Source organism: Artemia franciscana, chromosome 10 (assembly GCF_032884065.1).
Source record: "Artemia franciscana chromosome 10, ASM3288406v1, whole genome shotgun sequence".
NCBI classification, from domain to species: domain Eukaryota; kingdom Metazoa; phylum Arthropoda; class Branchiopoda; order Anostraca; family Artemiidae; genus Artemia; species Artemia franciscana.
This window is the reverse complement of record NC_088872.1, coordinates 22,145,882-22,172,957: the sequence shown is the minus strand read 5'-3', so window position 1 is coordinate 22,172,957 and position 27,076 is coordinate 22,145,882. Positions and strand designations below refer to the sequence as shown.

Here is a 27,076-nt window from a genome sequence, read left to right as displayed (position 1 = left end):
ACCTCTAATCACTTTGGACTCTCAAAAATGGCAACACAACTTTTATTTTCCAATTAAATGAGCTCTTTTGCGAAGTCTCAATGACAAATCGTTCTGTATGAAGTTCTATACTTGGTGAAAAAACTGTGCCTTCATCACTTTTCATTTGTGCCTTTGATAAAGTTAGCATCTAAGAAAAGAAAGTATGTATATACACAGACATATTTATTTACACAGTCGGCATAGCACTAAGAAGAACTAAAACTGAGTTGCTTAGAAGCGCATAAAAATTACACAAACACAAACTATAATTCTTTATGCTGTTAAACAAACCCGTGGAAATTAGAAAAATGAGCGCTGATACTGTGTTGTGCGGCAATAATCTGGTTCCAAAATGCTGGAACTAAAAACAGAAGATTTTGGTAGTGCTTTTGGGCTGACTGAATTCCCAGTAATTTAAGTTCCTTCAAATCTCTTGATCCTAACAATCCCTACTAGTAGTGCGGAACTTCGTTTTATGACCATTCAGCCAGGAGGTGTAATAAGGTGTTGAGACCAGCCTTACTGTGCTGTCGCACACTCTGTGTGTTCTGGGTGTTGCACTCCCTGTATCTATCACTGCGCACTAGGTTGACTTTGGCCGAGTTTTTAGAGAGTCATTCTCTTTACCGCTGTTTAAGTGAAACAACTAGCTACACCAGGAATTAACCCCTGTTCTTGAGTTAGATCAAAATAAACCATATATTCAAGTAATCAAAAGTGCTCCAATATCTTAGGAACCAGTAAGGGTATTAACTTGAAACATCTAGGGCCACTACTACTACTGTGGCTACCAATAAGACTGGTTGCGACTGAGACAATGAGTGTTTCCGATTCCGACCGCTTGCAACTTGTAATAAATCTTGTTGTGACTGCTTTCAAGGAATACTTGGGGGATGTTGAACAAAATCAAAATGCACGAAGTGTGTGCTAAATGTCAAAAGGCCTCATCAGCAATATCCCAGGAATGGCTAAGGACTTGATGTTGAAACTTACATGGCATATTGAATGCTGCTTGAAGCTTTTGGGAGCGCTGAGTTTGTGAGTGTGTGTTTGAGTAAATCAAAAGACACTGTGTATTCACATTACCAAAAGGATATCCATGTTTTTTTCTTTTTTCAGTTTTTTATGTAAGATTCTTTTTAATTCTTTTATGTTATTTTTTTTATATATTGACGTCATACTTAGTGACAGTCAGACGGATAGACAGACAGACTATATAGTACTACTAGCTGTTGGGGTGGCGCTTCGCGCCACCCCAACACCTAGTTGGTGGGGGCGCTTCACGCCCCCCCAAGCCCCTCCGCGCGCATAAGTCGTTACGCGCCATATTAGTTACGTGCCATTGTAGTTGTGTCCCTGTGTCCCACCTGTGAATATAAAATAGATATATATATATATATATGTTTTTAACTATGTAAAACTTGCGAATATACAACATTCTTCGATCTCCCATTGTCTGTGCATATAAATAGATTGTCAGGTTTACCGACTCTTGAACATGCAACATAAAATTGTCTATGGGAAAAACAATCCGTATTCAGATCTAAACCTCATTATTCTAATGATTGCCCTTGAGCTTTGTTAATGGTGATTGCTAATGGAACATTCCCTGTGTCCCCATCGTCATTTATATATCCCCCTGTGCCCCCGGCATCCCCGTTGTAGTTGTATCCCTGTGTCCCAGTCGTCATTTGTGTCCCAGTGACCCAGTCTGTAATTTCTCTTTGAGCGTCCCGGTGTAAGAATCTTGTTATTGTTTGCCAGGGGTTTAATCTCTTTTTGGTATAGCCTTGGAAGTGTTTGTTTGTACGAGTTGATTCTTGCTAAATAACATGTGCGATTTGAAAAAGAGGAGTTTTGTATAGAAGGACAGGAGGATTTTGGAGAGAGTTAGTTGGTGCTGGTACTTTGTCGAGTGTGGGTAGCTTTGCTTAGATGTGAGTAGAATAATTTGTTCCATCTCAATCTCACAATGCTAAATTACTACTTTACACAGCATGACATGAGTCTCGCTGATATAAATTAAACACCTTGGAACATTTTGTTCGCTCACATATTAGTTAGTAGTTAGTTTATTTTAATATCTTAAACTTATTATTTCAGTACGAAGACTATGCAAGATTGTACTTAAATTACAAGCTATACAACTTTTTGATTTTCTTGATTATCTTTTTAAAACGAGATTATTAAAAACCAAAAACCAAACTTCTTTTAAAAATAAAACCTTTGCTCTTTTTTAACTCTTGTTTTGTGTTAACTTTATCTCAAGTATTAGGTACGGGTTATTTCTAGCACTTCTTATATATTTATTAACCGGCAGAGTTTGATGCCTCCACGCTACTCGAACTATTACTAATTCTCCATACTCTGTTTAAACCTGTTACAAAATGGTGGCAGCGACGGAGATAAAACCCTCCTCCTAATAAAATTTATAGAATCCATATAATATTTAAAAAATTTTTTACCCTTCGCTTAAAAGTCCAAGACCAGAATCATTGTTATTTCTACGGTACAATGCTTGTCTTTTCTTCTATATATACGGTACAATGCTTGTCTTTTCTTCTATATATTACCTTCTTTTTAATTTTTCGCATGTTATTAATTTTTTTGCATAATTAATTAGCTTATTTGTTTTTTTTAAATAGTAATGATACTCTTAGCAATAACATTGCTTCTTGTGGTTTCCACTAAGGGATATTTATTCAGTTCTGGGTAAGTTTATTTATTTTTTTTTGGTTAATACAGAGATTAAAAATGTCAAATCTAGGTGGTTCTTTTTAAATAATCTTCTATTTTGCGAGAACTGTATGGTTTTTGAGGCCTTGAAAAGCTCGCAAATTCAATACTATATATGGGGAAGAGAGTGCAATATTTTTATTGACGCTAAAAATCTCGAGTATTTAAGAAAACACAGAGACTTATCAAGTAAGATGTACCGTATCTCCTTTTTAATGGATAGTCCATTGTATACTTATAAACATATTCCAGGGACAAAAATGATTGCAGATATTATTTCAAGGCCAAGTAAGGAAATAGTTAGCAACAGCGAAACCCTATCTTTTATTGATGATAAAGAAGAATTTTTAGCAGCAGGGATTTTTAGTGGTCACAAAGTTGACTATTTAGGGTTGGCTGACGAGGAATTAATCAGGGGGCAACTACAGGATCCTGATATAAAAATTATTGTTGATATATTGAATAAATTAAGGAGCTCCAGAGTTGAAAACCCTGCTGCAACGGGCATAGGTCCCGATCTGGTGTCTAAAGGTTCGGAGGGCCCCGAAAAAGAACCTTGGCATCCGGATGAGCGCTCTATTAGTGAGAGACAAAAAGTTCTCCACTTTATTGATCTCCCTCAAGCAGAGAGGAGTATCTTATTGAAGAATATAGCCCCATGGTTTATTCCCATTGCTAATGAACTTGTCTTAATGAACAGAGTTCTATATAGAATAGAATATATTTCGAGTGGTTCTTTTAGGTTGAATCAAAATGTGCGCACAGAATTAAACATTCAAGTAGTTTTACCTAAGAGAATGATTCCAGGTATATTAAAGCTTTTCCATGAGCATTTAGCTTTAGGTATTCACGCAAGTTTTGAGCGGACTTTGTGGAAAGTCAGAAAATTTTGCATTTTTGAAAATATGACCTCTACAATTAAGGAATTTGCTAATAATTGCGATCTTTGTAACCGAGCTAATACGAAAAAAATCAAACCACCACTTGGGAAAAATATTGTTCCTGAAATGCCATTTTTGGTCTGGGCACTAGACGGTGCTGGTCCCTTTCCGATTACAAGCTCTGGGAATCGATACGTTCTAGTTGGAGTGGATCTTTTTAGTAGTCTAGTAGTATTAAAGTGTATACCCGCTATGAATACAGAAAACACTATAAAATTTCTCTGGGGAAATATTATTGCTTATTATGGTCTGCCTGAGGCTGTTTTAACTGATCATGGTTCAAATTTTGACAATATAGAAATAAAGAAGATGTTTTCCGAAATTAATAGTAAGATAATTTATAGTAGCCCCTATAATCCACAGCGCAATGGAGCTAGCGAGAATAAAGTTAAAATATTGAAGAAAATTCTGTCTCATTCTTGTGGTAAATTAACTCAGGTGGATTGGGATGAAAAGATTCCCCTTATAATGTTAAGTATGAACTCTTCTCTAAATACTGTTCGAAAATTTTCTAGCTTTACCATTGTGCATGGACTCAGTGGAAAATCTTTAGCAGATTTACAATTCAATAAACTGACAAACTTAAATTATTTTGATGGCTATGATTCATATGTAACACGATTAATACAAAATATCAGTGAAATTCACCAAACTTGTTTAAATGAGATTAAAATTCAAAGGTCCAAACAGGCGATTCAGTATAATAAAGATTCAAAAGAGACATTAATTGCCTCTGGAGATATTGTATATTGCCGTGATAAAACTTCAGTTGGTAGAAAATCCACCAATTATTCTTTTCGTGGGCCGTATGTGGTATTATCCGAAGTGCATAAAAATGTTTTCTATTTGGCTTCTTTAAATCCAGGTGAATTAAGAAAAAGAACCTCAAATGCTAGACTCCTTAAAAGTGTCAACCATGAAATTTTTTTGAAACATAATCCTCAATTTTCCAAGAATTACCAGAAAGAGATTAACCAGTATAAAGAAAAAAATAATGAAATGAACCCTAATTGTGATGTTTGCTCCCTAGAGGAAACAGAAAATAGACCATATGACCTTAGGTCTTGCGAACCAAGCACTCATGTTATACTAAATGATAACTTACCCCTTTTTAGTTCAGATATTGCAAAATCCCAAAAAGCCCCTTCTCTTACTGAAGAAGACTCTTTTCGTTTATCTCAAAGCGTCGATATGCACAAAAGAACGATAATTGATGAAACACAAAATAATTTAATTGAGCCTGAAAATGTTATCGAAACAGAAAACACTAATGTCTTCTCAAGTACTCCTAATGCTGAAGTTTCACGTATAACAGGAGAGTCCACATCCTCTGAAGGTGAATGTTCTAAAACAATTCCTACAGCTAAAGAAAGTGAAATTATATTGTCATCCCCGACTTCAAAGGTTAAAATAAAGGTAGGTCAAATTAAAGCAAAACGCGAAGAAAATCCCTTTTATTCCTTAAGAAAATTAAAGTAGCTAAAAACATGTAATTGAAAGGGAAAGTATAAATGTGTCATGTTTTAAGGTCAACAATTTGGGACCCTAAAATCATTAGTGGGTTGAATTCTCAATCTAAAAAAAAATTTCAAAATAAGCATCGATGGCTTATATATATATATAATTTTTATATGATGTAGCCAATCCTGCAATACTAGTAGCCTAATTATACAATTACCTTCTAAAAGTAAAGTACCTGGTTTATTCTATCTATAACATTATTAAATTAGTGTCAATCTTTATTTTGTAAGCTGAAGGTCTTTAGCATTTAAACGTGACTTTTTTCAGATGAATTGTTTTACGATGAAATTTATACTAATAATTAGTGTATTCCTTGATTTTGGAATGTCGACTAAGAAATCGACTATCATTAGATGGCCAACAATCCTTTGTTCGAAGAGGCATAGACTTCCAATATCTGAGCGAACTTGGAACTGGGTCGAGTGGAAACCACACTCATTTTCTTTCTTAGCGTAGAAAAGCTTAAAAACACGGCTTTGCTGCTTAAAGCTCAGGTGGGAGATATGCTGAGTATTCTTAGAGAAAATGGATTAGATTTTGAAAATGTTAACCTTGATAAAGATGTGGAAACTCTTAAAGGTATAATAGCCTCTAGGACAAATGGTCACCATAATTTATTGAATAATGCAAATCTAATTATTGATCAGTTCCAGGAACTCTTGGAAATTAAGAAAAAAATACTGATTTCTGAACTTGACCTTATTTCTAACATCATAGAAGAATTTGAGTTTAATATTATTAATCCTAGTAAGAAAAGGGCCATTTTACCTATAGTGGGTCAGATCGGTGAAGTTCTATTTGGTTTAAGTTCTACAAGCACTGTGAAAAAATTATCTGACAAATTAGAAGAATTAAGTAATGACCAAAAAAGGTTACTAAATTCATTTTTGTATCAGCGTCGGTAATCTCAGAATTAGAAATTTCTCTTAATAAATTGCGTAACGAAACTTTAGACCAAGTAAGCCAATCGTTTAAAACCTTCGAATCTGAATTGTCTGATAATGCCTTGAAAATAACTTCTTCTTTAGTTGTAAACTTTGCCCAAATACATAATGCAGTAGAGAAATTAACTTCTAATATTTTAAATACATTACAAAGTTTTCGCTTTCACTTGGAACAATTGTCCAAAGGTCTGATTCAAGTGTTAAATGGTAATTTCCCTGTTAGCGCTATTTCCCCAGTTAAGCTTATATCATACTTGAAGTTTGTTCAGCAAAGCCTACCTAAAGGGTTTGAGTTGGCTATTGACGATTTTAGAACCGGGTTGGTCATTGAAACTTTAAAGCATGTGGAATGTAGTTTAGAATTTGATTTGATTAATGTTTTGCTTGTTTGCGACCTTCCTCTTTCCAAAATTCTAGATTCCTTTCAACTTTATAAGACTTTTGAGGCTCCTGTTGCTATAAAGGATTCCTTTACTGCTAGCGGTAAGCAAATATATTCAGTAATTACCAATGGAGAACCTTATATTGGGATAGGAGGAGATGAATCAAGCTATATAATATTAGACGAAGGTTTTATGTCATCCTGTTTCTATGTAAAGTCAAAAATTGTTTGTAAAAGACGCTTTGTCATACATAAATTTTTGTCATCCAACTCCTGTGCATTTTCTATATTTTTTAATAAAACAGACTTGGAAAATTTAGTTTGTAAGCGTAATTTAAAAACTTTAGATTCACTTTTTATTCATTCTCTGTCTGATAGTCAAGTTTATTTTGCCGGAGGTGGAGCGAATAATCCTATTTCTATTACATGCTTGAAAGGGAATCAATATAATAAAACATTTTCGTATAGATTAAACATAAATAACTCCTTAATAGTAAATATTCCAGATGAATGCTCAGTTACCTCTGAATACTTTAGAATAAATGAAGAATTCTTTAGTTATAATTTATATAATATATCCGCCAATATCCCAAATTTAACAATGGTCTTCCATAGTGTTATTTTGGAGATTTTAGGACACAGTTCAGATTTAGTAAAGACTTTTATAGATTTTGAAAATTCAGTAGTTCCAAATTTTAAATGGAAGGAAGGGATTAGTTCTTTTAGTATTCCAATATCAGAATTAAATGAATTGAGTAGAGATATTTCTAATAAGACTAGAGAAAAGAAAATTGTTGCCACTGGCATTTCAATCATGACTTTGGTTATTATTGCCTTATTTACATTTGCAGGTTTTCTAAGCTGGAGACTAAAACAAATTTGGTATAAATTGCTTGCTGTAAGAGCATCCAATTTGCCCTTAAGCTGATCACGACAATTGAATAAAATTGTTAGTAGTTTAGGCTTTTTATTTGCGTAATGAAAAATACAAAATCGCTTCCACTTTAGGTAATAATAACTGTTAGCTTTAGACTCTTTCAGGCTATCAATTAAGAATTGTTTATTCTTGTAAGAAAGATTCAAAATCCCTTAAAAATGCTATAAAGGCACATATGGCTGTCATAAGGGAACTGCAATCAATTGTTCTTAGTTTAATTAACCAATAATGATGATATTGAAGCCGAAGAGTTGATAAAATTTACACAAGAGAACCTTCATACAGTGGCGCCATTTGGGGGGGGGGCAGGGGGGCCATGGCCCCCCTGATTTCTGGAGGGGCCCAATTTCAACCACGTAATTCTTTGTTTATTCGTCCTTGTTCTACTTTTTTCTCTTTTTTTTACCGTATTTCTACTGTGAATTATTACTAAATAGCGAATTCAAGATACTCGACGATTATTGCATTTCAAGAAAGTATCCTGTTTTTGCCGTTCTCCCTAATTAATTTATGGTCACCCTTTTGGCAGGGGTTTGTAAAGTCCTTTCTGGGCTCGGAGTACTTCTGTGACATTGAAGTCTCTCCAGTGATTAATGAATCCCGTCAGTCGGCACATTTATGTGTAGGCTAACATCTGGAAAAGAGGGTATCCAGACCAGGGTGTCATTCCAGTTTTGTATTTAGTTTCTCGTTACCCTTCATCAAATAAAGAACCGTGAAACAGTGTTGAGTTGTGTTCAAGTTCAAATCGGATTATTGAAACATGAGTCCATCCGGTGCGAGTGGTGCAAAAAAAAGGAAAATAAAAGCCCAAAGGAAAGAAGAAGAAATAAAGATGCAACGACGATTGGCTTCGTTTTTCAAACCGACTGTAAGTAAATCTACCACATTTTAAGTTTTGTTTCGTCGACCAATCTTACTGAACGAACCAGAACAAGAGCTACGAGCTCATATGGCACTTGTTACGAGTAGGCAGTACAACAAAGGAGATGAGCCCGTCACAAACCACACCCGCCACCCCAAAAATGCGGTTCGGAGCTAGAAATAGAATATGCAGTTTCACTCAAGTCGGTGCATTTCTGGCATCGCCTCGGATCATCTGGAGCAGATGACTGTTGTAACTTCCAAGTTTCAGCCCAATAAACCTATTCGTTTAATCCCTAGACGTGCAACACGGTTTCCGGTACCTCCTTCCAGCTGCCCCTTTCGCGGCCGAATCTGGCTCGGACACTCGTGAACGGATCATCTAGAGCATCTTGTCTCACCACCTATCAAGTTTCACTCGAATCCCAGCATTTTTCAATAAATCCCCCCCCTCCCCGACCGTGGTCGGATCTGGTTCGGACAGTAAAATATGTCATCTAGGGCATATGCTTACTTTACATTCCAAGTCTCATTTAAATCGCTGCACTCATTTTACCCATATGCAAGCCACACAATTTCCCGGCCCCCTACTGTGGCCGAACACGACTTGAAAAAATAAAAGTCACATCTTTGACATCTCCGGTTCCCGTCCATCAAGTTCGACTGGAATCGGAGCGTACCTTATCCAATCCCTCGACTACAAGTATTTCATGAGTTTCCCGGTGGGCGCCTCCACCCCCCCCCACAAATATCGGATCAGATCCAGACTTGACATGGAACATCTGAGACGATATTTCTTTCCACTTGCCAAGTTTCATTGAAATCCGATCACCCGTTTAAAAGTTATGCATGCCACTAGTTTCCGGATTCCCATCCCTCCACTCCCCCACGATGGTCGGATCGGGGAAACGACTAATCTCAAGTTAGTCTGTTCGAGTCCCTGATATGCCTGCCAAGTTTCATCGTCCTATTCCATCAGGAAGTACCGATCTCGCGGAATTGCGAGAAATCCGGACCCCCCCCCCCAAGTCCCCCACAGTGCCCCCATAGAGGAGGGGGTCTTCCCCCTCCTCTACACCCCGCTCTTCATGCTAAAGTTTTTCAGCATTTGTAAAAAAGTTACTTACTGTTTTAATAAAACGCCCTTTGTGCTTGAGGAGTCGTTTTTAAAGAATTGGGACAAAATTCAAACTTTAGGATAAAGAGCGCAGTGTTGAGGAGGAGGCAACCCCCCTCGTATATGTAATAATTTTTGTTATTTTTAAGTTTTAATAATGCTCCTTAATTTCAGTTGAAAAAACTTGTTTTTCTATTTAATTTCTGATCATTTTTTAAATAAAGCCAGGAAATCTGGCTTCACCTCCACGGAGAAATCCCCCTTGGAAACATCCTCTGAACAATACAATCCTGGTTAAAATTTACTGGGACAATTACCCTTAACACTTCCAAGCGTGAAATTGAGCCAGTAAATAGAAAGCAAGATATATAAAGAAATTTTGTATAGGAATTCTGGAAAATTTTTCCAGTACACAATTTCCCCTGAAAAGTTCATCCCCTAGAAAATTCATTTTCCATGGAAAATTCTCCCCGAGCTAAGTCCCCCAGCCAAAAAATCGTCCTCCCCTTCCCACCCTAGAAATGTATGCATGCTTCCGAATAAGAAATACTATATGTAAACAATGGTCACATTTTTTAACTTGAAGACCTTTTCCCAAGAGCTGTGGGGTTTCATGTTATCTCCAAAGACATTATTATTAGGCCTTTCAACGATGTTGAACAGAATAGCTATCTCAGATTTTTGGTCAGGGGAATTTGGGGAAAAATGGCGTGGGAGGGGGCCTAGTTGCCCTCCAATTTTTTTTGGTAACTTAAAAAGGGCACTAGAACTTTGAATTTCCGTTAGAATAAGCCCTCTCCCGATGTCTTGGCCCACTGGTTCGATATGATCACCCCTGGGCAAAAAAAAATAAATAAATAAACACGCATCCGTGATCTTTCTTCTAATATGAAGTACAAAATTCCACATTTTTGCAGATAGGAGCTTGGAGCCTCTACAATAGGGTTCTCTTAATACGCTGAATCTGATGGTATGATTTTATTATGATTATATGAGTTCTAAGGGTGTTTCAGCCATTTTTTGAAAATCAGGCACATTTCTCAGGCTTGTAACCTTTGAAGGGTAAGAATAAACTTAACAAAATGTATTTAAAATCAGCATAAAAGTTTAGTTCTTTTGACATATCTATTGGCATCCAATTCCGTTTTTTAGAGTTTCGGTTACTATTGAGCCGGGTCGCTCCTTACTTACAGCTCGTTACCAAGAACTGTTTATAAGATAATGCTCAGACAAATCTTGTTGAGTTTCTTCTTTTGAAGAGGAAAGATAGAACAAAAAGCGACAAAGATAAGAAATTTCAAACCTAATAAGTTTTCGTCCGCATGAATTACTATGACTAGCTTCAGTTTACCTCGCTTCAAAAAGTGTTTAATCACCCGACAGCAGTACTCGTGCATCATATTTTGTGTTTATTGATTCTAGGTTAAAATATAGAATCAAGGGAATGATAGCTTTGCAAGGTAATCCTACATAAACAAAAAAATAAATAAAGAAATGTATCACAGAAACCTATAAAACCTATAAAAACCTACAAAACATAAAATTGAATAGCACATTGGACTTAATTGAATGGAATAAAAAAGACATGTTTTTTCAACTGAATGTAAGAAGAAACATTAAAGCTCAAAACGGATAGCAATTTTTAAGTATATGAAGGGGTTCACCCCCTTGTCAATACTCGCTCTTTACGCTGTTCAAATTTGGTTCCAATTCTTTAAGAATGACTCCTGAATCTCAAAGGCCGTTTGATTAGAATAAATATCTCTTTTGAAAGTACTAAAAAAAAACTTTAGCGTAAAGAGCGAGGTATTGACGAAAGGGTGAACCTTCTCATATGTAATAATTTCTTTTCGTTTTAAGTTTCAATCCTGCTCCATACTTTGAGTTGAAGAAACTTTTTTTTCATTTAATTTCTTATTCTTTTTTTAATAATGCTTGGAAATCCAGTGCCCCCTTGATCGAAAATTCAGCTCCCCTATGAAAAGTTTCTCCATGGAAAGATCCTCCTACATAACCTCCTCTGCTCGAGCTGCCCCCCCCCACCAGAAAAAAACTGAAAACGTCTGTATACTTCGCAATTACCTATACTATTTATGAAAAAGGGCAAAGTCCACAAATTGAACACCTTCCCCCAGAGACTTTGGACAATTAAGACATCTTTAAAGACATATTTATTAGATTTTTCAAATATATTTAACAAAATGGCTGTTTCAAAATTTTGATCAGGTGACTTAGGGTAAAAAGAGGGTGGGATGGGGCCTAGTTGCTCTCCAAATTTTTGGTCATTTGAAAAAGGGCACTAGAACTTTTAATTTACCTTTGAATGAGCCCTCTTGCGATATTCTAGGACAACTGGGTCAATACGATCACCCCTGGAAAAAAATAACATGGGTCCTTGATCTTTCTTCTGACAAAAAAATCCAAAATTCCTCATTTTAGCAGATAGGAGCTTGAAACTCCTGCAGTAAAGTTCAGTGATGCGCTGAATTAAATGGTGAGATTTTTGTTAAGGTTATATTACTTTCAGGGGGGGATGTTTTTCCCTTTTTTCGGACATAAGACAAATTTTCTCAGGCTCGTAACTTTTGATGGGTAAAACTAAATTTGATACAACTTATATATTTGAAATTAGCGTACAAATCTGATTCTTTTGATGCATCTATAGGTATCAAAATTCCGTGTTTTAGAGTTTCGGTTACTATTGAGCCGCGTCGCTTTTTACTTGAAGTTCGTTACCACGAACTAATTGATTATAGCTTCGTAGTTGAATTGATTATGTTTTTTGTTGTCGCTTGCTCTAAATTTTGTGTTGTTTTCTATGTTAATTATGTACACTGGGACATCACTTTTAATTTGTTTTTAATTAAAACTTGATTACTCTGTAGGATAGTGATGCTGGGACGTCAAGGGACAACCCATCGGCAACCGAAGTTTTACCGACAAACGAGCAGACCCTGGAAGTTTTACCGACAAACGAGCAGACACATTTCTGAGGAGACAAACCTGTGCGAACCACAAACGGAGAAAATGGCTTCCAGAACGATCAGTACCGATTTGTCCGTGAACCCGTATGATAACCCCTGCCAACCAGTTTTGACTGACTATCCCTCCACTACCATCGGGAATCGCACACGAAAATTTAACTGCTCCTATTTCTTGGCATACCCATGGCTCGAATATTCGAAAGAACAGGACTCGGTGTTATGTTTCAATTGCCGACATTTCAGTGGATCCTTGCTAAGATCAGGCGAAAGGTATGGAGCTAGAGCATTCATTGACGTAGGATTTAGAAAGTGGAAAGACATTTCTGAACTGATACGGCAGCACGAAAACAGCGACCGACACAAAGCATGTACCATTTCTTTGACTCAGTTTAAAGCTATTGAGACGGAGGCGGCCGAATCTGTTGCGTCATGCCTCTCCAAAGAACACGAAAAGGAAATACTAGAGAATAGACAGTACGTAAAAGCTCTACTAAAAACTACAGCATTACTTGGACGGCAAGGTCTTGCGTTTCGGGGCCATGATGAAGGGGAGTCTAGTGCCAATCAAGGGAATTTCGTAGAGACAGTACATCTTTTAACAGAAATCAACCCGGACTTGATGAAAAACTCTCGTAAGGCCTATGGCCATTACATGTCACACGAGTACCAAAACGACTACATTGAGGTCATAGGAAATGAAATCAAAAGTTCTATCGCGAAAGAAGTCAGAGAAGCAAAATATTTTGCCGTTCTTGCTGACGAGACAAAAGACCTCTCGAAAAAGGAACAACTCGCGATCTTAGTGCGCTATGTTCATGACCTGAAAATCAAAGAAAGGGCCATAGGTTGCTACCACATGCGCAAGGTTGACGCTGAGAGTTTGGCCGACTTCATTTACAACGAAATAAAGGGTATCGGCCTTGACTGGCCAAAGTGTGTTGGACAGTGCTATGACGGGGCCAGTGTAATGAGCGGACACCTTTCAGGAGTACAGGCCCGTCTCCGGGAAAAAGCACCACAAGCGGTGTACACACACTGTCATTCCCATAGACTTAACCTTGTCATTGGCGATTGTATGCAGAAAATACAAAGAATTTCATCAGTATTTTCAGTTTTGCAAACAGTTTACAGTTTCGTCTCCAACAGCAACACTCGATACCAGTTGTTCGTCGAAGCCCAGAAAACTGCCAATGTGCCTGTGCTAACGCTTGAAAGGACAGTAGTGACACGTTGGTCTTACTGGTATAGATCAGTGGCTAAGATCCTGGTTAGATATGACTGCATACTCGCAGTTCTGTCAGTAGTTCAAGAATCTTCTGACAGGGAGGCAGCGGCAGAAGCTACGGGCCTTAAGAACCAGCGAGAGTCGTTTCCCTTCATATTCAGTTTGCATGTCATTCACGAAGTTCTTGCAGTGATAAACCCTCTTTCTGAACAACTACAGGCAGCAGATCTGGTCATCTCAGAAGCTTGCACTTTAATCAGTGCAACAAAGAACGAACTGAGGAAAATGCGTGATGACGAGTATTTTCGTGTCCTATACGGCAAGTCTAAAGAGATGGCCATTAATGTCGGAGCTGATCTGTCGGAAACAAGTGCTCTGTCTTCAGCCATACCTGTTAAATCAAAACGAGTTCAGAAGATATCCGGAAGACTAAGAGACTATTTGACGACAACAACAATTGGAAAGCACAACATTGACTCCGAAAGCACAACAACGGAAGACAAAATGCGGAGAGAGTTCTACGAGGTTTTGGACAGAGTGTTAAATGAGTTTGAAGAGCGTGTTTCTGTCCAGCTGCCAGTGCTAGAAGCCACACGTTGCCTTAATCCCAAATCCAAAGATTTTATGGACTCAGATTTACTTCTTGTGATCAAGACATACTTCGATCAGGCGGGAATCGATACTATGCAGCTGAAGTGTCAAGCTTTAATAGCTCGTGCATTTGTGTCGCAGCTTCCACAGAAACCGGCAAACGCTTTAGATGTCTTCGAACGCCTCGGAGGATTGAAAGAAGCTTATTCTGAGCTTCTTAAGGTCGTCAGGGTAGTCCTCACACTCCCGCTCACAACGTGCTCAAATGAACGTTTTTCTCTGTGTTGACGTTTGTGAAGGACTACCTCCGGACAACGATGGAAAACGAGCGACTTTCGCATTTGCTGCTTATATTCTCTAAGAAAGTTGCAGTGAAGGAGCTCAATTTTGAGAAGCTTGTCGACGACTTCGCAAAAATGAAGCAAAGGAGATATCCATTGCTGAAGTAACTGTACGTAAGTTTCTGATTTATACAGTAAATGTTCTATTTTGGTACTGTTTTTGGTCCCTAAATAAGCTGCAAAATGCGAACCCCAAAGGTAGTACGGTACCTAAAGGCATGTTCGAAAATTTTAAAATTTTTAAGGCTGGATGGGGGCCCAAAATCGATTTTTGCCCCCCCCCCCTAAGGTTTTCTGAAATGGCGCCACTGCCTTCATATATAGAATTTTCTTTAAACTGTTCAACTGCTATGATAACTTAGCCTCTCAAATTGTATTATGTTTGGATTTTATGTCATTTAATTTACATGTATATTAGTGATATTTATTTAAACGTTTATTATTTGCGATTATATAACTTGTTGTGATTTATACGACAGGTTAAGTGAAATAGCAGTAATATTTAATATTTTTTTTTACCATTGGTTATAGAAGGATCTCTAAAATAAATAAATAAAAAAATAAATAAATAAAATAAAATAAAAATTTGTCTAACAATCAATTATTATTTTTTTTTTCTTTTCTTTTTTCTTTTCTTCTCTTTGGACACAACCTTAATAGGAAGGAGCGGAATTGTAAGAATCTTGTTATTGTTTGCCAGGGGTTTAATCTCTTCTTGGTATAGCCTTGGAAGTGTTTGTTTGTACGAGTTGATTCTTGCTAAATAACATGTGCGATTTGAAAAACAGGAGTTTCGTATAGAAGGACAGGAGGATTTCGGAGAGAGTTAGTTGGTGCTGGTACTTTGTCGAGTGTGGGTAGCTTTGCTTAGATGTGAGTAGAATAATTTGTTCCTTCTCAATCTCACAATGTTAAATTACTACTTTCCACAGCATGACATGAGTCTCGCTGAAATAAATTAAATACCTTGGAACATTTTGTTTGCTCACATATTAGTTAGTAGTTAGTTTATTTTAATATCTTAAACTTATTATTTCAGTACGAAGACTATGCAAGATTGTACTTACATTACAAGTTATAAAACTTTTTGATTTTCTTGATTATCTTTTTAAAACGAGATTATTAAAAACCAAAAACCAAACTTCTTTTAAAAATAAAACCTTTGCTCTTTTTTAACTCTTATGTTGTGTTAACTTTATCTCAAGTATTAGGTACGGGTTATTTCTAGCACTTCTTATATATTTATTAACCGGCAGAGTTTGATACCTCCACGCTACTCGAACTATTACTAATTCTCCAGACTCTGTTTAAACCGGTTACACCGGTCGTCATTTATATTCCCTGTGTCCCAGTGTCTCGGTCGTCATTTGTGCGCGCCCCCATGCCCCCCCGCGCGCGTAAGTCGTTACGCGCCATATTAGTTACGCACTATTGTAGTTGTGTCCCTGTGTCCCACCTGTGATATATATATATATATATATATATATATATATATATATATATATATATATATATATATATATATATATATATATATATATATATATATATATATATATATATATACATATATATATATATATATATATATATATATATATATATATATATATATATACAACATTCTTCGATGTCCCATTGTCTGTGCATATAAAAAGATTGTCAGGTTTATCGACTCTTGAACAAACAAAATAAAATTGTCCATGGGAAAAACAATCCGTATTCAGATCTATACCTCATTATTCTAATGATTGCCCTTGAGCTTTGTTGATGGTGATTGCTAATCGAACATTCCCTGTGTCCCTGTCGTCATTTATATATCCCCCTGTGCCCCCAGCATCCCCGTTGTAGTTGTGTCCTGTGTCTCGGTCGTCATTTATATTCCCAGTATCCCGGTCGTCATTTGTGTCCCAGTGTCCCAGTCTGTAATTTCTGTTATGAGCGTCCCGGTCGTCATTTATATTCCCTGTGTCCTGGTGTCCCGGTCGTCATTTGTGTCCCGGTGTCCCGGTCTGTAATTTATCTTTGAGTGTCCCGGTGTCCCGGTCTGTAATTTATCTTTGAGTGTCCCGGTCGTCATTTATATCTCCCGGTCGTTATTTGTGTCCCAGTGTCCCAGTCTGTAATTTCTCTTTGAGTGTCCCGGTCGTCATTTATATTCCCTGTGCCCCGGTTTTTAGTTTTTTTTCTCCTTTATTTTTCAGCTTTTTTCTTTTTTTTAGTTTTTCTTTTTCAGTTTTTAGTTTTTTTAGTTTTTTTCATTAGTTTTTCGTTTTTTTATTAGTTTTTAGTTTTCTTTTCTTTTTAGTTTTTAGCTTTTTTTTTAGTTTTTTTTTAGTTTTTTTTTCTTTTTTAGTTTTTTTTTCTTTTTTAGTTTTACCTTTTTTTAGTTTTTTTTAGTTTTTTTTAGTTTTTTAGTTTTGTATCTTCTTTTTAGTTTTTTTGTAGTTTTAACCTTTTTTAGTTTTTTTTCTTCTTTTGTATTAATGCTAAAGCCAAGGTTCGAACCTGGAACCTCTCGGCCCTAGAACCTGGAACATAACGCTTTACCAACTCAGCTACTTCGGCTTGAATACATTCGTTTTTGAATTGGTATATGATGAAATAATTCAGACGTCATATGCAGACAGACACACAAACAAACAACTTATTTTTATATAGATAAGATCGATAAAAATTTCTCTTTCAACGATCTTCTTACAATTAAAAATTTGTCTTTGAACGATTTTCTTAAATACTTATAATGACGTCATATACTAAGCATCGTCATAACAAACATGATGACAACTAACTTCATGACGACATACAGCTCAATCCTTATAATGACGTCACTCGACAGACAGACAGACAACATATTTTTATATATAGAAGATATAGACTATATAGATAGATACATAGTACCGGCATTCAGCACAAAGCAGACTTCTGTATATGGGTTATCATTGTTGCTTGTTTTCTAACCACAGACAATTTGCTGTCTTTTCATATTAAAGTCTTTCCAAAGATGTTTGATTATTAAAGCAAGTCCAAATCCTAACAACGACATCAACTAAGCTTCATACTTTTGGTTTTTCCTTTTCAAGGTTTTTGAATTATAGGAATCCCTTGTAAAATACATAATGAAAAAAGAATCACCAATGCAACAGCACAAACAACAGAAAAAAAAAGAGAAAGAAAAAAGGAAGATTGTTTTCCGACATTAGTAATTATTATAGATCAGTACTTGAAAGAGGCTTTAACCCTATTCATCCATGTCTGAACTCGTTAGAAGAATATCTGAACTCGTTTGAACAAAGCATAGTTTTTCATTCAAGAAAAGGTGAGAAATTGCATATAAAGGGATATATAGACAAACTTAAGTTTGAAACACAGACAGTTTTAGGGGAGGGACAGAGGAGACACTTGCAACAGGGCAGAAACTTTAGGGGTGCAAAATTTCAAATAAATAACCTAACGGTTACAATCATTTCGTGATTTTAAAAATTATTAATAATGTAGAGGGTGCAATTAACAAATTAAAACTAATAATTGATTATTAACTTAAAAAAATATAATGAAAAAAAATGAAATATAATTAAACAACAATAATTAGATTAAAACAATTAACAAAATTAAATAATCAATAGCTTAAAATAATAAATAAAAATAAATTATTAATTAATTAATAAACTGAACATAATTTAGTTAACAAATGAAAATTTGTTATAATTTGGCCTGAAAAATTTGTAGGAAACAGAAGGGGGGGGGGGGGAGGTGACAGCCAAGAGGCCATAACCGCCACTGGCTTGGAAAGTAACAAATGATGCAAAACCCGAGTCTAAATCAAACATTTTCGACAGCAACGTTGATTAAACAATAGCAAAACATAATATATTTAAAAATGTAGCACAAATAAAGGCCACAAGTGGTCTGTTTGACATCTCTAGATTAACATTTATTTCCATTATAAAGTTGTTTTAGCATTACACACAAACCAACATATTCACCAACTTCTTGTCAATTAGAAATGCTGGGATGAAATTCCACCTTGTTTTCCGGTATATAAGCAACTCTAAATGATAAAGCGTTTACAAGAAAGGGTTGAGACGAGCAAGAAGAGCAGAGGCTGCAAGTAAAATAAAATTTTCCTTGAAGGATGAAAAGATTTCTAGGAACTTTTCCAATTGGCTATATGAAAATTAATAAGAAGTGTTTTTTTTTCTTTTTTTTTTTTTTTTTTTTTTTTTTTTTTAGAGAAGAGGTAGTTTCTTCTACCTCTCCATCAAACCAAAATTTCATGGATGATATTGATGAAGTAGAGAGCTATATCATAGTTCAACCTTTCAAATAGAACGCCAAGTTTTCTTAATAACATGGACTTTCTCTTGATTTTAACATTAAAGATGGGTTTAAGAAGCGCAAGCTCCAACGACCAGAAAATTGATCTGAATTTTAGAATTTGATCTGATATTAGGAACAGGATACATAGTTGGTGCTGTAATCAAGCGCAATTTTGATTTGCTCGAGAAACACGACTATAGTATGGTTTGGGCATAACAACTGCAACAAACTTCACAGTTTTGTTCGAACATATATGAACTTATGGCAGTGAAAAATAAAAATAAATAAAAGAAAATAAATGATAAGTGGTAAAATCTAGACTAGTTTTTATTTAAATCACAAACTATTTTTAGAGGTATTCACATCTAATCAACGGACCTACCTCTTGACACGAGCGTAGGGGCCAATATCGGGATCCATGAAAAAATCAAATTGAACCTTTACCCAGTAATTGTGATGCGGTAGTGCATCATAGTATTTTGGTGCTATCGCTCATACCTGAGGAAACCTCGAGCCTGGAACTGCAGGAAAATCATGATGCTCATTATGATAGCCAACGTTGAACGTAATCCAATTTAACGGACCATAATAGGAATATGTTTCGAAGCCCTTCTAAAACATGTAAAGCTCACTAATAAAGTGCCCAGCGACTGGGTGAACTCCCATAGCAAGGAGAGAATAACCAAGCATGTACAAAAAGCTCTTTACATCAAGGAAATAGAATACTGCAAAATTGAATGACAGTTGCAAGACTGTGTTGAAAAGTTCTAGCTTGGTAGGAGAGCGAGGTCGGGTAAATACGGGTCGTAGGGCATAGAAAAGGGAATGGAGGATTAGCCAGAGTAGTTTACCACCAGTGGTACTTAACAGTTTGGCTTCAAGTGATGTTGGTATGTCACTATCGAGTTCGTCGTCACCCTGATATCTGTGATACTCCAAATGGTACTTCTTAAAAGCACAGGCAAAAGGCAAGCCAAATTGGAAAATTGGCAAAAATTCCAAGAATTTTGTTAGCCATTGGTCTAGCATGTTGAAACGCCAAATTGTGAGAAATCTCATGAATTGCTTACATCAGGGAGTGGTTGATCACACCACCAAAACAAAATGCCAGACCCAATACAGTTTACCAGCTCCAATTTTTGACAAGATATAATATAAGCAACTGTGTCAGTACTGTGGCCATTACTATCCATTTGAATTTGGGGTCATACCCAAACAGCCGTTTGATTTGAGGATAAATTGCAAGGATTTCTTATAGGTGCATGAGGCTCTTGATCTTCTGTCCACTCAAAATCTGTCCTCGATATATGCTGTCCCATTTTTAACTGAAAAAATAAAAATACTTTGCGTGAGTCCTGTATTATTGCCTAATATACGTAATTTGCTAAGTAAAAATAAGAGATCCTTTGGGAGGAAACATTCCTGTAGACAATTTTATATTTGAGTCAACAATATTGTTGCAGTTACCATTTTTTAGCTCTTTACGCAATTTTGCCTTCTAACCGCAGACAAGTCTTTTCAAAGATTTTTAATTATTAAAGCAAGTCCAATTCTACCAATGATTTCTAATAAACTACAAACTTTTGGTTTTCTTTTTTAAGGTTTTTGATTTGATGTAAACCATCGTCAAAATATCGAATCGTCAATTGTAATAATTGCAAATTTTTGTTTTTTTGGGCCTTCTTACTGGCATTATATAACTGGTTGCGTTCAAACCTGTAAGCTTAATCACGTAGCGAATCGATTTTATCTAAGAAAAAAACAAAGTAATTTTTAAATTTTCAGGCATTTTGTAGTTTTAATTAAAAAATTCAAATTATTGCTGAGGCACCGTAAATATTCTTGCAGTTTACGTATTAATTTTAGCGATTCTGAGTTGAAATTAAAGAAATTTCAACTTTTTTTTCATGTCTTAAAGACATTGCTTATACTTATAAGAAAAGAAATTCGGTAGTGATATTTTACTAACAACGACTTCAACCAAGATTCAAACTTTTGGTTTCCTTTTTTAAGGTTTTTCAATTGTTGTATCCCTTGTCAAAATATATACAAATATTTTTGCAAATACCAGTTTTTTTTTCATTTTTACGCAATTAAATGTTATACTGAGCCTATTCAAAGATATTTGATTATCATCGCAGGTCTGATGTCTAACAACAATTTTTACTAAGCTTCAAACTTTATGTTTTCTTTTTTAAGGTTTTGAATTGTTTTGTTTCCTTGTCAAAATATATGCAAATATTTTTGCAATTACCAGGTTTTTGCTTTTTAAGCATTCTATGTATCCAATTAAAATACATACCCGAAATTAAAAAAAAAACATTTTTGTGATTAAAATAAAAAGAAGCGAAAAAATATGGAAAAAAATAGCCTTGGAACAGTTCACGAAAAAATGAATAAACACCGGGACTGGATTTCCAAGTTCCGAGACGTTCGTTTAGCTGTTCATAGTTGCATAATCTTTAATTAATGTTTTGGCGAAACAACAATTAACACAACGATACGAACCAAACAAAAACAAAGACAATTTATTTCTTTATATAATCCATTAGTTTATTTTTACAACTGAAACAAAATTAAAAGATGTTATCAAAATTAAAAAAAAAACAAGCCTTTTGGGGATTAAGTTTTTTTTTTACTTTCGAAAAATTCTTAAAAAAAAACTATATTCTAAGGTACTGTATTTGTAAATTCCAGACCTTCGTGATTTAACTCTTCATATTTGCATAATCTTTTATTATTGTTTATTAAAATGATCCTTTTTTCAATTGTGTGTACTTATCAAGCAGGTGAAATATAAGCAGATGATATGCAATATAAAGCATATCTACGCAATAATAAAACAAATAAAAGGGCTATGGTTGCTACACATTTTCAAATTGACTCTCTTTTGTTCATTAAAAAAAAAAAAAAAAAAAAAGCTGGATTTCAGAAATATATGAATCAGATGCCATGTTGAGTGATCAATTTTGTAATCTTCTAATTTGGACACGAGCCAGCCATTCCTTACTTTCAGTTCATAAATTTCTGATAATCGTATTTTTTGTTCTGACCTTATTCTAGTCCAACACCATCAGGGCTGTAGCTACTAAAGTATTTTGTTAGCATACGATACCTCTGCAAAAGGACTTACCTTTGCATACCACGCCTCAAAATTTGGTTTGAGCCATTAAATAAACTTCAATGGAAACAAAAACCCCTTCCAAGAACACCAACCTCTTCCCTGCTTTATCTTCAAACTTCTCAAATCTTGAATTTAATCTTTCAATCGTGTATCAATTTTTCTGGCTATTCGGGTGTTTTCTGGATTTGAGATAAGTTCAGAGGCTGAACTGTTCACACTTTCAAAATAAGGAAGGCGAGAAGATATGTCAGCTGATAGGAGACGTTGTTCCCGAAGCTGCTCAGATAGTCTTTCTGAGCTTAAACTGGCTGGTTTGGTTAGATTCCTAAAAGAGAGACAAAATATGTCATTAAAGGAATCTTTCCAGTTGAGTCAAAGAACTACAACCGTCTTATATAGGTTGCAGAGCTTCATTGCCTTCCATTGATAGATGCAGTAAGTGATGTTAGTTTAGTTTCAAAGACGAGTTTATTCTTTTTTGTAAATGTATCAGTCCAGTTCGGTTCGATTTCTCTGTCACTTTTACAGAATTCAGAAAATTACAAACTCTGGATGTCATCTTTTTTTCAAAGAACAAATTGACCTTCAAAATGAAAGCCAGCACAACTACACCTCAGCTTACTATCATAATGTGCTACTAGAACAACAAACAAAAAAAAGGTTGAAAAACATTTCAGCAGTCTTTTTGGAAAATTTTTCAACAAAGATCGGTTATTGCTCACACACGGGGTATGAGCAATAACCGATCTTTGTTGAAAAATTTTCCAAAAAGACTGCTGAAATGTTTTTTAACCTTTTTTTTGTTTGTTATCTATATATATAAAAATAAGTTGTCTGTCCGTTACGCCAGATTATATCTTAAATATATATAAAAATGAAACTAAACTGAAAAGCAAACTGAAACTAAAAATGTAGAAACTGGTAATTGCATAAATATTTCTATATATTTTGACAATAGATTAAAGTAATTCGAAAACCTTATAACAGATATTTATAATTTTGAGTTTTATTATAAATTGTTGAGTGTTTGCATGCTTGGTACGTAAAATTTTTTTCTAACATCAATGTTAGAATGAACACTGAAAAATTGAAAAACATTGAAAAAGGTAGAATGTTACCAAAAAGCAAAACCAGGCTTGCGGTTCAAAGAGAAATGGCCAGATTAAGAATGTGCAATTTACGTCAACGAAGGCGTGTCGAAGAACTACCAGAGCAACGCGAAACCAGACTTGCTTCTGAAAGAGAAAGTAAAAAAAGAAGGCGTGCCGAGGAATCAAAAGAACAGCAGGGAAACAGGCTTGAGGCTGATAGAGAAAGTAAGAAAAGAAAGCGTGCCGAGGAATCAGAGCAATCTGAAAGTTATCGCCTGGCATTCAGGTACAACCCAGTCGATGATTATAGCTTGAGTAGATGTGTTCAAATCGGGACAATGTCTAAAATTTGTCCCTATTGCAAGGCCTTGAAATTCAATGGTGAAACAATGGGAATGTGTTGCGCCTCAGGAAAAGTTAAACTTCCTCTATTGGCTGCACCACCAGAGCCATTGAAGACTTTCCTTACTGGAAATACGTCAGAATCTAAGCGTTTTTTGTCAAAAATCAGACAATACAACTCATGTTTCCAAATGACGTCGTTTGGAGCCCAAATCGAAAATCCAGATCAATTTATGTCTACTTTCAAAGTAAAAGGGCAAATTTATCATAAAGCAGGGTCCCTTCTACCATTCTCAGGCGAGAATCATAAATTTTTACAATTGTACTTCCTCAGTGATAGAAATTCTGAATTGAATGCACGTTGCGAAATTTCTCCCAACGTTGAAAGGACAATCGTTTCCCAATTGCAACATCTTTTCCACGAAAATAATAAGTTAGTGCGTCTGTTCAAAACAGCCATCGCTTTGATGCCTACTGATACTCATAAAATTGTTATTTCCGCTGACAAAACGCCTCCTGGCCAACATGTGCGTAGATACAATGCTCCGACTATCGACGAAGTGGCAATCGTTATGGTCGGTGATCAGTTTTTACCTCGAGATATTATTCTACATAAGCGAAACGCTCAGTTGTTAAGAATTGCTGAAACTCATCGATGCTACGATGCCCTACAATATCCTATCATTTTTTGGGATGGAGCCGACGGCTATCACTTTAATATTAAATTGATGAATCCAGCCACTAACAAAGAAATGAATAAGAAATGCAGTGCAATGCATTATTATTCCTATAGACAGTCCCCGTCATATGCATGAATATGCTCAAGATGCTATTGCGTATGGGTAAAGTGGGCAAATCATCTGGGATGGGTAAAGTATTGCAGCAATGCAAACTTATTATTTGGGATGAGTGCACAATGGCACACAAAAAATCGCTCGAGGCTCTGGATCAATGCTTGAAAGATTTGCGAGGGAAGTCGAAACCCTTTGGCAGCACCTTAATATTGCTTGCGGGAGATTTCAGGCAAACATTACCTATAATACCTAGATCAACTCCTGCAGACGAAATGAATGCTTGCCTGAAAAATTCTAATTTATGGGCACACGTAAAAACATTAAAATTAACTACAAATATGCGTGTCCGATTGCAAAACGATGACTCTGGTCAAACATTTTCAGATCAATTGCTGGCAATGGGAAACGGAAAGCTCCCAGTAGACTCAATTTCAGGACGTATACAACTACCTGCTGATTTCTGTAATTTAGTGACGTCCAAAAATGAATTGATTGAAAAAGTATTTCCGAATATTCTAAAAAATTAAAAAAATAATAAATGGCTAAGTGAAAGAGCGATTCTCGCACCCAAAAATATAGACGTCCACGAAATCAACAATATTGTTTTGACCAAGATTCAAGACCAGGCAGTCCTTTACAAGTCAGTCGACACAGTTTTGGAACCAAATGAAGCGGTTAATTATCCATCTGAATTTTTAAATTCTATAGATCTTTCAGGGTTTCCACCACACGTGCTACAACTAAAAATAGGCGTACCAATAATACTTTTAAGAAATATAAACCCACCAAAGCTTTGCAATGGCACTCGACTTGCCCTAAAAAAAACAATGGAAAACCTAATAGAGGCCACGATCCTGACAGGGCCTTTTGAGGGTGAGGCTGTTCTTATTCCTCGCATTCCCATGATTCCAACAGATCTGCCTTTTCAATTTAAAAGATTGCAATTCCCAATTCGATTAGCATTTGCAATCACCATTAACAAAGCTCAAGGTCAATCATTAGAAAAATGTGGTATTGATCTTAATACTGATTGTTTTTCCCATGGACAATTGTACGTTGCATGTTCGAGGGTCGGTAAACCTGACAATCTATTTATATGCAGCGAGAATTGGACAGCGAAGAATGTTGTATATTCGCAAGTTTTACGCAGTTAATTTGTATTTCGGAACCAAATGAAGCGGTTAATTATCCATCTGAATTTTTAAATTCCATAGATCCTTCAGGGTGTCCACCACACCTGCTACAACTAAAAATAGGCGTACCAATAATACTTTTAAGAAATATCAACCCACCAAAGCTTTGCAATGGCACGCGACTTGCCGTAAAAAAAAAACAATGGAAAACCTAATAGATGCCACAATCTTGACAGGACCTTATGAGGGTGAGGCTGTTCTTATTTCTCGCATTCCCATGATTCCAACGGATCTGCTTTTTCAATTTAAAAGATTGCAATTCCCAATTCGATTAGCATTTGCAACCACCATCAACAAAGCTCAAGGGCAATCACTAGAAAAATGCGGTATAGATCTTAATACAGATTGCTTTACCAATGTACAATTGTATGTTGCATCTTTGAGGGTCGGTAAACCTGACAATCTATTTATACGCACAGACAATGGGACAGCGAAGACTGTTGTATATTCACAAGTTTTACGTAGTTAATTTGTATTGTATCTATCTATCTATCTACCTATATAAAAAGGAGTTGTGTGTAAGCATGTTTGTTTGTTTGTAAAAAGAGCGTTTGCATATGACGTCATTATTAGTACATACGGCTTTGTATATGGACAGACAATGGGAAAGCCAAGAATGTTGTATATTCGCAATTTTTACGTAGTTTGAAACACATATATAAATCTATCTATATTCACAGGTGGGATACAGGGACACAACTACAATGGCGCGTAACTAATATGGCGCGTAACGACTTACGCGCGCGGGGGGGCTTGGGGGGGCGCGAAGCGCCCCACCAACTAGGTGTTGGGGTGGCGCGAAGCGCCACCCCAACAGCTAGTATATATATATATATATATATATATCTATATATATAAAAATAAGTTGTCTGTGGATCTGTGGATCTGTGGATCAGGTGCATATGACGTGTGAATTATTTCACACTAATACAAAAGAAGAAAAAAAACTAAAAAAGCTAAAAAACTAAAAAAAACTAAAAAAAGGTAAAAAACTAAAAACTAAAAAAAAACTGAAAAAACTAAAAAAAGGCAAAAACTACAAAAAAAACTAAAAACTAATAAAAAAAACTAAAAAAGCTAAAAAACTGAAAAACTAAAAAAACTAAAAAAAGGTAAAAAACTAAAAAAAAAACTAAAAACTAAAAAAGAAAAAAACTAAAAAAAAGGAAAAAACTGAAAAATAAAAGATAAAAAGGAAAAAACTGAAAAATAAAAGATAAAAAGAAAGCTAAAAAATATGAATGATATATATAAAAATAAGTTGTCTGTCTGTCTGTGGATCTGTGGATCTGTGGATCAGGTGCATATGACGTCTGAATTATTTCACACTAATACAAAAGAAGAAAAAAAATTAAAAAAGCTAAAAAACTAAAAAAAAACTAAAAAAAGGTAAAAAACTAAAAACTAAAAAAAAACTGAAAAAACTAAAAAAAGGCAAAAACTACAAAAAAAACTAAAAACTAATAAAAAAAAACTAAAAAAGCTAAAAAACTGAAAAAACTAAAAAAACTAAAAAAAGGTAAAAAACTAAAAAAAAACTAAAAACTAAAAAAGAAAAAACTAAAAAAAAGGAAAAAACTGAAAAATAAAAGATAAAAATGAAAAAAC

General features: G+C 35.4%; 1 pseudogene; it reads right to left on the bottom strand.

Moving 5' to 3' along the window:
- LOC136031915 (sphingolipid delta(4)-desaturase DES1-like) overlaps positions 1-22,047 on the bottom strand; it is a 62,222-nt pseudogene extending 40,175 nt beyond the window's left edge.
- Positions 22,048-27,076: the final 5,029 nt, after the last annotated feature.